Source organism: Euphorbia lathyris, chromosome 3 (assembly GCF_963576675.1).
Source record: "Euphorbia lathyris chromosome 3, ddEupLath1.1, whole genome shotgun sequence".
NCBI lineage: Eukaryota > Viridiplantae > Streptophyta > Magnoliopsida > Malpighiales > Euphorbiaceae > Euphorbia > Euphorbia lathyris.
The window spans coordinates 94,367,232-94,379,534 of record NC_088912.1 but is presented as its reverse complement, the minus strand read 5'-3'; positions in this window follow the sequence as shown (position 1 = coordinate 94,379,534).

Sequence of the window (12,303 nt, the reverse complement as noted above, 5' to 3'; positions counted from 1 at the left end):
TCTTAATAAAATCACTTAACTTTGATTTTTGTCTCAACTAGATCACTCCGGCGATTTCAGTTGTTAAAATGCAATGATGTTATGACTGGCACATGAGTACGAGTTAACTCAGATATCTAACTGAAATGACACGTGAGTACAAGTTAACTCAGATATCTAACCGAAACAACATGTAAAAAACTAAATTTTGATTTCCGTTATTTTTATGAAAAAAATAAATTTTGTTTCTTTTTCATAAAAAATAACTGACACATGACTGCCAGATGGAGCATAAATAGATCTCATGTGTGACATGGTTATCAAAACTGAATCAGTCAAAGAACCTGAAGAGCTAAAAGGTGAAGGGTTTAAGGTTCAACCAGAATTGAGCCGGGATTGAACCGAGGTTCAAATAATTCTTAAAAAATAATAATTTTAGTTTTATTTAACCTTCAAACATAATAAAAGTGTTAATTTGAATTTTATATTCTAATATATAACTTGCATCATGCCTATTTAGTATATTATGATTATAATAAAAACTTAACCTAACTTGATTGATTATAAATTTTATATTCTGATATATATATATAAGTTATATAACCAAGGGGAGGGATCAAGTGAGAATCCTCCCTTAAGTGAGGACACTTTGATAGGTGAGAACCACCTAAAACTACACCGTTTATCTCCATTCTAAAACCACATGCTATTCCAATGAACAAATCGTGCAAATCACTCACAGCAAAATCACGATAAAAAATCGCTCAAATCCCTCACATCTTCTCCATCATCGTTCTTCATCATCGCTCTGTCATTCAACCTCACATCTTCCTCATCATCGTTTCCATTAATTAGATCGACCTCCTTCCTCATCGTTCCGTCATTCAACCTTCCAAAAATAATCTGAAATCGCAAATCAGATTAAGAAAAAACGATCTACAGTCAAAGAAAAAGATTCAAAATAAACTGATCTCAATAGCATCAATCACGTAATTTTATCTCCAACAACTATAAATGAATATTAAATTCTGTTCTGTTTTTTATGTTTATAATTATTCAGAAATTGCTTAAATCTGAAACAGATTGGAAATCATTCAGATTCTATTCCGAAACAATAGAATTGCATGAAATAATAGACAATGATCTACAGGAGAATGATGATCACTGATAGGGGTCAAAAACCCCTATCTTTGGGTACGGTTTTAGGACGGTTTTTAGAGTTATTCGGTTAATAAGCGAGCAATTCTCGCATTTAAATGCTTTTGTGTGAGTTAGTTAGGAATTGAAAACATTCTATTTACTTTTCGCCGTTTAGGCTCGTTTTGTAATCAATTTAGGCAAATACGGCCGAAATAGTATGCGTATTAGAATTCTGTTATCTTTTGAAGCTAATTGGTCCGTCAAAAGTCGCACCAAACGAAGCGTTTGCTCAAAATAAGCGATTGACGGATCAATTTGGCTTTTTGGACTAATGTTTTCCAGAGTTTTTATGCGTATGCAGGTGTGAAGTCGGACGAAAAAGGTCGCAGAACTCATCGAGCTTGGATCGAGCACGCTTCGGGTGAAAACGCTCGGCGAGAAGGGCCCCACGGGCCATTTCTGCTCGCCGAGCAGGGCGCCAGGCGCCTGCTCGGCGAGCATGGGGCTGCTCAGCGCGAGCAGCCTTCCCTGCTCGGCGAGCAGCCCTGCGGGAATTGGTCAAAAAGACCAATTCCGCCCCCACGAAGCCACGTTCGGCTCCACGTCTTCCTACACCAACAAGGACACGAAAATAGGTCAAAATGAGGCCCGAGACGCGTCTATAAATAGGAATTTTCAATTATAAATTAGAGATCTTTCATTTTTGTAAATTATTTTAGCTTTCCCCTTGTAATTCCTCTCCATCTTCTCCATCTTCCTCAACCTCCATTGAAGCTCCTTCAAAGCTTTCTCCCGAGGAATTACCAAGGTCCGTCCTTAAGATTAAGTCGCCGGCTGCAGAGTAAACAGGTTCCCTAAAAGGGATTTTTGTATCTCCTTTTATCTTTCCATGTTTGTACTCTTTGATACAGTTGCCGAACTTGACTTATTGTATCTTGTGACAATTATCTTCGCCTTTAATAATAATTTAGCTCTTGTTTTGTTCTATGATTATTTGTCTAATCTCTATCTTACGCTTTATTCAATTGGTTTAACTCATTCAAAAGCCCCAAAATCTAGTAGGCACATATTGCGAGCTGAATCTGACCTAGTCAGAGCCTAGGAGATTGACGACCTTTTAGTTGATTAAGCGCCAATTTACTGAGCCTTAGACCTAGTTTCGGCCTTAGGGAATCACGCGCTAGGAACCTCAGGAGGGTAAGTAGGGTTAATCGCCTTGAATACAAGTGACTCAGATTAGGTTTTTATTCAATAGACTTGATAATCTATCTTTATTATTATAGTTCATACCATGTTCCTTTGAATAGTTTCATTAATGAAAGATCAATTAGGGGTAGAGTAACTTAGTTAGGCGTAGAATAACTTAGATAATTTAGTTAGAATTAGATAACTTAGCTAGGATTAGTATAATTCAACCTAGGAGTAGATTAATTAAACAAACCAAACTCAAAACCCCCTAAGCCTAGATAACATCCGAGACCAAGTAGCTTGATACTTGCAGAAATAAATCCTGTGGACGATAACCTGGACTTAAACCATAAATTTATTACTTGATAACGACGGGGTACACTTATCCCTTAGTGAGGTTTCGCGGAAACCGCATCAATCACCATGAAATTTCTCTGTCTTCAACTATTGAAAGAGGTACATTCGCAATTAAGGTTCTTCATAATCTAAAAAAGCTTGTTCTAAATAATTGTTCATGTGTTCTATAGATAATAGTATATATTATTCGTTCTTTTTATTTATAATTAGTTGTAAAAATTGTTGAAAAAATAAAATTGAGTATATTGAAATATAGAGTTCACTACGTTTTTCAAACTGTACCTCATGTTCTAGACAATTGTTCATATGTGCTATATATTATCAAATATGTTCAAAAATTGCACTTAAATGCAGTGTCAAATGAAGAGCAGCCAAATGATTCTTCTACTGCAATTATATCCTACACTCCACAAGTAGAAATTGTGCTGACTCCTGGAGGAACAAAAGAATGGAAGCCATGTTGCTCTCCGGAAAAAATACCTACTGTATGAACAAAATTTAATACTATTGAAGATGGTATTGAATTTTACAAAGCATATGCCACTGAAGCAGGATTTAATATTAGAAAATCTACAATTAAAAAAAGAAAGAACACAAATGTTGTGGTTTTTCAATACTGTTTGTGCAATAAAGCAGGCCATAAGCAGAAAAAAAATGTTGAAGATACTGAAGGACAAAAACCGAGAAAAAGATTAATCACACGTGTTGGATGCCAAGCACAAATTGTTTTAAAGTACTGCAATGATGGAAAATATATTGTCTATCGTTTACCCACTTTACAGTCCACGTTGTATGAAATTTCAAAAATAGGGAAGAAAACTGACAATACTACACAAGAAGTTGATTATTGATAATTTTAAGGTGAGTCATATTCTACATTTACTTTCCTAACAGTACATAGTGAAACATAGAACATAGCATCTACAATGTTTTCAAATTGTATTTACTTTCCTTATAAAATTTGTTCATGTGTTTTGTGTAGATGGATGTTGGACCCGTAAGAACATAAAGACAAATAAAAGAAAATATTGGAGGATACAACAATGTAGGTGCATCTAAGCTGGATTTCAAAAACTTCCACAGAGATTTAAAGGCTTACATTTATGAGTCAGATGCCCAAATGTTTATTGACATTTTCAACAAGAAAAAACTTCTATGGTCTGCATTTTTTTTCGACTTTGATATGGATGAAGACGATCATCTCTGCGGAGCTTTATGGGCAGACCCCATTTGTAGAAAGAATTATGCTCTATTTGGTGATATGGTATCTTTTGACACAACATACCAAACAAACATGTATTATATTATATGTACCAATTTCTTATTGCAATGTTCTAAATATTTATTAATGTATTTCAATATCTTATTGGCATGTTCTAAAATCTTATTCTTATATTCTTAATAAGTTTTATTATTTACAAATATTTGTATATTATTTGCACAGATATAACATGATCTTTGACCCCTTTACTAGAGTAGACCACCACAAAAAATGTGTTATATTCGCTGCTTGTTTCATTGCTAAAGAAGATATTGCATCATTTGAGTGGGTTTTCAAAACGTTTCCTAATGCAATGGGAAGCAATGAACCTACATGCTTAATAACAGATCAAGATCCAGCAATGAAGATTGCAATAAAAAATGTTTTCCAAAAAATAGAACATAGACTCTGCATGTGGCACATTATGAAAAAGATGAATGATAAATTAGGTAAGCCTTCTAAAGCTTTGCTTACAATTAAAATTTTTACTGCTTGATTGTTCTACTATATGTTTTGATCAGGTATTACATTGTATGTTCCAATATATTATTGGCATGTTAAAAATATTTGTATATTATGAAGATACTTACTGGTTTTTTTAATAGGTCGTGCAATTATGCAAGAAACCAATTTCTTAAAAAGGATTCAACCAATTGTCTGGAGTGTTGAGATTGAACCTGAAGAATTTGATGAAAAATGGAAAGCAATCATTTTAGAGTTTAATTTGGAAAAACATGAATGACTATGTCAAATATTTGAAATAAGAAAAATGTGGATTTACAGTAAAACACAAAAGATAAACCATTAGCAATCATAATAATTTCAAACAAAAATTACAGTAAAACACAATATACTTTTAATATAATTACCAAGTGATAACTCTGTAAACTATCTACTTTAGCCTCACGAAGTTCATAACTAATCCTGTCAAAAAAAGCATTGTGTCTTTCGTTGTACTTAGTAGTTCCAGGAACTCCCTTATCAGTACATAGTATCGTCTATACAAAAATACAACATTCATATTAATATAATCCAATTTCTTTTTAACAAAAAAATAAATATCAAAAAGTAAAAACACATACAAATTGTACAGTAGAGAAGAAGAATCTATGCACAACAGTTTGACCCTTGCTCTTCCTTTCACAATTCAATATTCGAGACCACGCATCAACAACATTACTAACCAAATGATTGTTTCCTGACAATGTCATAATCTTCTCTCTATTGATTGTGGACAAACAATCACTATATAATAACTCACTTCAAAAAAAAGCAAACAGAATAAAATAAAAACAATAAGTATATCTTAAAGAAAATTCAAATTAACACCAATAACATTCAATTAAGATCTTACTATAGGTCTTCACTACAGAAAGCATATTCCACCAACATTCTCCTCGAACCAAGCATATTCTTTAGTAAATGCTCAGACTCAAGCAAAAATGGAGACTGTAGATATACAGACAACTTTGAAATTCTTTTTGCACGATTTCCAACACCACCTTCTTGCGCTTTCTCAACCACATCTTTGTCTACTCTCCTATTAACAACATAAAAAAATAATAAAAGGGAAAAAAATTATCCATGTTCCAAAACAGAAACCACATACTCTTAAATTCTATTCTCATGTTCTAAAATATAAACCATATGTTCCAAAACACATACACATGATTTAAATTACAAAACTTCTTAAATATCACTTACATTGCATTACTAGCAGAAACATCATCAGCAAAGCATTCATCAAGTCCAATAACTACTACTCTCAACACTTCTTCCACAAACTCTTTCCGAACTTCATCCAAATCAATTTGACTATATTTCATACCACACCTACTTTTCCACTACAAAATTAAAACCATAAAACAAACTATAATTTCAAAATAATGCAACAAAACCTTTATTATAAGTGCACTATACCTTTTCAGCAAACTTCAAATCATTGTCCATTACAATATCTCTCATGTACCGCATTACAAAAAAAACCACATGTTTTATGATCTTTCTGCTCTGGCACACCCTACAACACAACTAGCACAACATTAAAATCATGTACATCAATCTAACCTTTATGTTCTAAACAATTTCACACATGTACAAAACCAATATACAAGTTAAGAGTTACCAAAAGTGCAGTCCATTTGACTTTAATTTGATCATTCTCAGAGCATAATAGAAGAGCGCTGTTAAAATGAAATTCATTAAAATCAGGTAAATAATCTTAATCTTAAAACATAATTATATATCAAATAAACTATAAAACAAAATGTAAACAAAAAAACATACTCATTCACAACATCCATCCATACATCTCCCTTTGGCAAAAGCCTTCTCAACGGATCCAACCAATAAGCTCTAAAATTCATCACATCGATAACTGACAACGTCTAGTGTCCACTGAAAATAATACTATTATTATTTCAAAATAAAGAAAATCACTTACAAAAATATTAAATAAAATAACTAAAATATTCATACCCTGTATTATATGGACACAAAAAGATAGACTTATCCATCGTGGACATCTTCAATCGATTCATCAACTCATATGAGTGCTGGCTTACTGTTTTAGTACTTCCAATTGAATAAGTGTAATGAGGATCAATAAAATAAAATAATTTGTCCATTCCTATTTTCTTCAACAAATTAAACAAGTAGCTACATAAAAACACAAAAGTACATAGTAAGAATCAACTACAACTAATATAAATAAAACTATAATATTTCAAAAACAAAATACCTCATATAGAAAATTATAACGTTGCAAGTTATCTCTTCCATATGAACCGTAGAATATATATCCTGCCTCAACAATAATGCTTTAGCAGCATGTCCAAACAATTCTTCACCAACAACATAGCTTACAAAATTCCCTTTCACCAACTCCACATTAGCCCATTTGCATAGCATATGTAACTTATCTGGAATATTTCTAGGCAAAGCTTGCAAATCTACATCCACCGCATCTTGTATCACCACGTTATCAACTTCATCATCAACAACAAACATGTTGACAAAACAAACCACCTTAAAACATCAAAAAGGAATAACATAATCAGAAACATAAAACGTATGTCCTAAACAATAAGGCATATGTTCTAAAACATAACAAATATTAAAAAACATAAATAAAATATAAAATAATTCTTATCACATACATTACTTCAGGATCAGAATTATTCTTCACATCTGCAACATCCACTTTCTCAACAAATTTTTTTGCTTGTGTAGATCCACCTCCAGCTCCAACAAAATCATGTAACTCTTGACTCAACAAATTAAAATTTGGACAATAATATTTTTCTTCAGATTTCTTCATTGGAGTTCACTTTCTCTCTGATCTTTCTTCTCTCTTTTTATTCTTTCAACCAAAGCATCTATCTCATCAAAAAATTCAGAATTAAGATGAGGATGACTATCTTGACTAGACAAATCACATTCAAAATCTCCAGTCATTCATGTATCTTTTTTACTTTTCGCTTTGTTCTCATTAACTACTTCTTCTTTCCCTCCTTCACTTTGAGTAACCGGATCTTCATTGCCTCGAGTATATTTACTCCATAAGCTCTTGATCACATTACCCATCTCAACACTTGTACCATCTTCACCAAAAATAACATTAGCTTCTTTCAACATACAGTACATTTCATTAACTTTAGAACCCAGTTCTTTAGCTAATGATTGGAACTTAGTAAGAAATTCCTGAATATACAAATCCATAATAAAAAACATAGCATGTTATAAATAATATTAAGCATGTTCTAAAATTTAATAAGCATGTTCTAAAATTTAAAAACAAAGGGAAAGCTGTAATAACGTACAAAAATTTCAGCTGGTCCACTAGAAGAAGCTTCTCCACATTCCTTTCTATTGGCTCTTTCAGCATCTTGATTATCTTCATTCCTATTCGTTGCTTCTCTTTGCAAATTTCCTTCATCCCCATCCATACTTTCTCTTACCAAATTTTCTCCTACCAATATTCTCTTTAACACAATCCCACTTCCAAATCCCCTCAACTTCTCCAAAGACATCCTCTTTTGAATTCGTTCTTTATTCCAAACAGATATCAATGGATAATTTCTTGGATTAACAACATTAGCTCGTTGAAGCCTATCAAAATAACTTATCTAGAAAAAAATAACAAAAATGAACAAGTTATACACAAATTAAAAAATAAACAACCAACAAATATTGTCAAACACATAATCAAAAAAAGAAAATTATACTTACCATCAAGAAAGGAAGGGGGCCTGTGAAAAAAGTAGGACTCCTCTTCCAATCATTGACAGAATCCAACAAATGCTTATATGCAAAAGAACACTAGTCCAAATTTGCAATCTCATTAACATTCCTACAACTATAAAGAAATTTATAGTTCATAGCCTGGTTCTTGGTTGAACGACTACAACAATTCACTGTACAAAATACAAAATGCAACAAAAACTCATCACACAATGGTTTCGTCTTCAGATCATTCAGCTTAACAATCACAGTACTATTAATTGGACTTCCACTCTTAAGTCCAAAATAAGACCTCCATTGAGCAAAAAATTCTGAACAATAATCTTCCCCAACATCTGGTGGCTCCTCAATATCTACACCTCCACAAGGCAAGCCATAAACAACTTGAAAATCATCCTTAACAAACTTCAATTCTTCACTATTATCCAGCATAAGGCTACACCATCAACATTAAAACGATTGACAAGTTTTTCACAAAAATAAACATTATGAACATCTAAACTTAGATACAAAAAAACCACCAAATCCAATCCGTCTAATTGCATCCTTATGAGTCTCCGAAATATCATTAAGAATACCCATAAACTGTTTAGGAGGTATTCTTTGACCAAGAGCAGCCTTATTCCTTTTAGAAATATTTTCATCATCACCTACACTAACAACCTTCTTCCGCTTCTTTAAAAACATAGAAGCAACATATATGTTTCTTGCAAACTTAACTTTCTTTACCTTCCTAGCATCAACATCTTCCTTTAAAGCATCAACAGAAGGTTCAGAAACTTGAGAAGAATCAAAACCTTTGCTAGATAGACTCTTTGTTTGCCACATAAACGTACCTTTGCTAGATTGACTACTTGTTTCCCGCCTCAACGCACCTTTGATAGATTGACTCCTTGTTTGCCGCCTCAATAAATTATTAGATGGAACGACATAACTAGAGAGCAAATCATTGTCAGCAGGAATGGCTGACATTGAAGGTCTTTTAGAAATTGAAGGTCTTTTAGAAGTCCTCTTAAATCTTCTAGATGTATGTCTTTTTGCACTTGTATCTTCAACAGGAACAACACTCTTACCTTTTTTCTTATTTTTCATATCTTCATCAGAACCATATTCTTCAATAATTTCATCAAGCAAATTCTGATCGATCACGTTACTTGGAAAAATCTCTTCTCCATTACCGCCCATTTTCTACAAAAAAAAACAGAACATATACTCAACATTTTAGAATAAACAAATGCAAATATAAAACAAATATAGAACAAAACATAAAACAAATGCAATAACTCATCAACAAAACATAAAGTAATTTAACAAAGCAATAACTCATCAACAGAACATATGTTCAATATTTTAGAACAACAAATGCAAAAATATAAAACAAAAACAGAACAAACATAAAAACATTCTAAAACTGACTACATTTGAATACAAAAACCATACAAAATTATACCGCAACAAACTTTGAAAGTTCAAACAAGCGAAAACCTCAAACAAACCAATATCTCATTAACAGAACAATTGTTCAAAATTTTAGAACAAACACATGCAAATATAGAACAAACATAGAACAAAAATAAAATCATTTTGAAACTCACTAAATTTAAAAATCAAACCACAACAAACTTCTAGATTTCAAACAAATGAAAAACCTACAAATCAAAAAGCAACAAAAATTAGGTATCAAAACTTAAAAATAAAGAACAAACATAAAACAAAACAATATCTCATTAACAGAACATACATTCATAATTTTAGAACAACAAATATAAAATATAAAACAATAATAGAACAACATAAAAAGATTCTCAAACTGAGTACATTTGAATACAAAAAACATAGAAAAACATACAGAAACTTCTTCATAAAGTTCAAACAAACGAAACCCTAGAAAATAAAAAAAAACTACAGAAAATCGCTCTCAAAATCAACGAAGAACATAAAACAACAAAATAAACGAAGAACATAAAGCAACAAACCTCGTTCAGACGAACAAATTCACGGAAAAAAACGAAAAAGCGAAAAAATGCAAACAAACACAATGAACAAAAAAACGAAGAAGATAAGCAACTAACCAAAGTTCAGAGGAACAAATACACGGTATAATCGATGAAATATAGAAGGCAAATCTTCTATCAAAACCAAAGTTGATCGACTGTAGAAATGAGAGAAGATAGAAATGAGGAAGGAGTCGAGGAAGAAGTCGAGGAACGAAGCGACAGAACTTTTCAACTTCAAAGAGTCGCGCCACTTCACACCAAAAACTCACCGTTTTTGTTAAAAAAAATACCCCTAAAACGACGTAGTTTTAGGTGGTTCTCACCTAAGGATGTGTTCTTACCTAAGAAAGGGTTCTCACAAGAGCCCTCTCCATATAACCAAATTATGAAACTAAATAATATAACATTTTAATACATATATTATTACTATTTTTTTTACTATATATGCATTAAGCATGATTTAATTTAATGGTTTTGTTCTCCGTAAACAAATAAAAATCAATTATCAACACAAACTTATTAATAATCAAATGAAAACATGAATAGCAAACTATTAACCAATATTCCAATACTACGTTTAATATTAATTTGAAAGTTAATTTTTTTAAATGAAATTCAAGTTAGTTTTTCTTAATTGGATTCGTTAATGTTAATTTGAAAGTTAAATTTTATTTTCTTTAAAAAAATTACAGTTCAAACATTGAATAGTTTGGACAATAAAAACCGTGACCAGGTTTCCGGATGGCTGGTTCAACCGGTCGGATCACCGGTTTTTTGGCAGTTTTATAAGGTGTAATAAAATAGCCACCTCCAGATCGAAATATCTATTAGGTCCGGTTCAATCTGGTTGAACTGGCCGGACCGGTAACCTTGATGTGTGATTTCAATCTGATAGTTGAGTTGATTGACCACTTTAAGACAATCATATAAATTCAGTGACCTATGGTACATTAACTCTCTAGCTCTTCTGGTTCTTTAACCGGTTCAGTTTTGATATTCATTTTTAAAATTGACTTTCAGGACCAAATCCATTTTTTTTATATCAAATCAACCCTTTATCAGTAAATTTTAACAGATTACTTTAAATATAATCGATTTTAATTAATGTTAGAAGATTCAGATTGAATCTGTTGGTCGGACCGATCAAATAAAAAACTGACAAGACATTTTTGGTTTGAACCTCGCCAGTTTGTAGATCTGTTCATGGGTTGGACCAGACTGGACCTAACTGGGTTTTACATCTAATTACTGTGTCCAAGCCCAACCCAATTCGTACTATATTTACACCGGGCTCGAGCCGGACTAGACTAGACTAAAAAAACTAATTCCCAAGCCCTGTCCGGTCCGGTCCGGTCCATCCATTTAATATATTTATATTAAAAGTTTTTAATACAACTTAAAATTAAACTGTCATTATAAATATTACAAATGAACATGTTAAAATATTATTTTAAATAAGAAAAATGTACAAAATATATTTATAAACTATAATAAGAAGCATATATTTACAAAAGAACAAAAATGTAAACAATATAAATGCTCTGAATTTTGTTTTTAAAAAACATCAATCTACTGACCATAACTGCAATTTAGAATAGTTAATAAGAATACCTAAATCTATCTATTATATATATAAAGTGTGGAACAAAAGTAACACATCTATTATCTATTATCTATCTATTATATATATAAAGTGTGGAACAAAAGTAACACATGACATGATATTAGAGATTTGGCTGATGTGTAATTTTTATAATTTTTTACTGATTATGTGCAATTGTTAGAGATTATTAGTGATATTACATCATTCTAAACTGTCTTCCTATTAGAGAGATAAACAACAATTTCAACTTTCTACTAATTACCTTCAAACTAATCCATCTATTATCTATTATATATATAAAAGCTGGAAATAAAAAACACACTTAATATTAAAATTTTAGATGATGTGTCATTATATTAGAATTCTAGTTTAATTTTTAGATTTAAAAAAAAAATTAAAACTGTGTTTTTGTTCCACGGAAACTGTTTTTGTGAACAGAAACCATTTACTTGAATTGTTAACCAATTTTTGGAGGGATCATATATATCTCTTATTAATTTTTACTTCTTTTATAAAAAAAGGAAAATTCTTATAGT